The 1,307-nt window shown below is 42.5% G+C and overlaps 1 pseudogene; it reads left to right on the plus strand.

Moving 5' to 3' along the window:
• The first annotated feature begins 642 nt into the window (after positions 1-642).
• On the plus strand, positions 643-1,047 carry LOC100434683 (large ribosomal subunit protein eL32-like; annotated as a pseudogene).
• Positions 1,048-1,307: the final 260 nt, after the last annotated feature.

Here is a 1,307-nt window from a genome sequence, read left to right on the forward strand (position 1 = left end):
TTCACACCTGTAATCCCAGCACTTTGGGAGGCTGAGGCAGGAGGATTGCTTGAGTTCACGAGTTTGAGACCAGCCTAAGCAACATGGCGTGACCCTGTCTTTACAAAAAGTACAAGTCTGTAGTCTCAGCTACTCAGGAGGCTGAGAGGGGAGGATCCCTGAGAGGGGGAGGTTGAGGCTGCGGTGAGCCATGGTTGCACCTGAGCAATGAAGTAAGACCCTGTCTAGAAAAAGGAAAAGAAAAAATATCTATTCAAATCATTGCCCATTTTTTAGTTGGGTTGTTCATTTTTCTGTTGCTATTGTAAAAATTCTGTGTGTATACTGGATAGTGGAGCCTTATCAGGTATATGATTTGTAAGTATTTTTTCTCATTCTCTAGGTTGTCTTTTCACTTTCTTGATAGTGTCCTGAGATGCACAAATTAATTATTTTAATTCTTATGAAGTTCAATGTATCTTCTTTTTTTACCCTTCTGTGGCTTGTGCTTTTGGTGTCATATTTAAGAATCTATTGCCAAATCCAAGATCATGAAGATTTACCCTTATGTTTTCTTTCAAGAGCTTTATAATTTTAGCTCCTACGTTTAAGGTCTTTGATCCATTTGGGGTTGATTTTTAGAGCCATCTCTTACTCACCATCATGGCCACCATCGGACCCCTCATGAAGCCCAAGATCATCAAAAAGAGGAGCAAGAAGTTCATTCACCACCAGTCAGAACAATATGTCAAAATTAAGTGTAACTGGTGGAAATCCAGAGACAGACAACTGGGTTCACAGAAGATTCAAGGGCCAGATCTTGATGCCCAACATTGGTTATATTAGCAATGAAAACACAAAGCACATGCTGCCCAGCGGCTTCTGGAAGTTTCTGGTATGCATTGTCAAGGAGTTGGAAGGGCTGCTGACATGTAGAAAATCTTACTGTCCTGAGATAGCTCACAATGTTTCCTCCGGAACTGCAAAGCCATCATGGAAAGGGCAGCCCAGCTGGCCATCAGAGTCACCAGTCGCAATGCCAGGCAGCACAGCAAAAAAACGGAATAGACAGCTCATGTGCACGTTTTGTGTTGAAATAAAACCATAAAAACTGTGAAAAATTAATTTTCATATAACTTTTGAGATGGAGTCAGGGGCTGGGTCCAAACTCATTCTTTTGTGAATAAGAATATCTAGTTAATACGAATATCTGGGGCTGGGCTTGGTAGCACACGCTTGTGATCTCAGAACTTTGGGAACCTGAGGAGGGCAGATCTCTAGAGCCCAGGAGTTCAAGACCAGCCTGGGCAACATGGTGAGACCCGTCT

Source organism: Pongo abelii, chromosome 13 (genome assembly GCF_028885655.2).
Source record: "Pongo abelii isolate AG06213 chromosome 13, NHGRI_mPonAbe1-v2.0_pri, whole genome shotgun sequence".
Lineage (NCBI taxonomy): Eukaryota > Metazoa > Chordata > Mammalia > Primates > Hominidae > Pongo > Pongo abelii.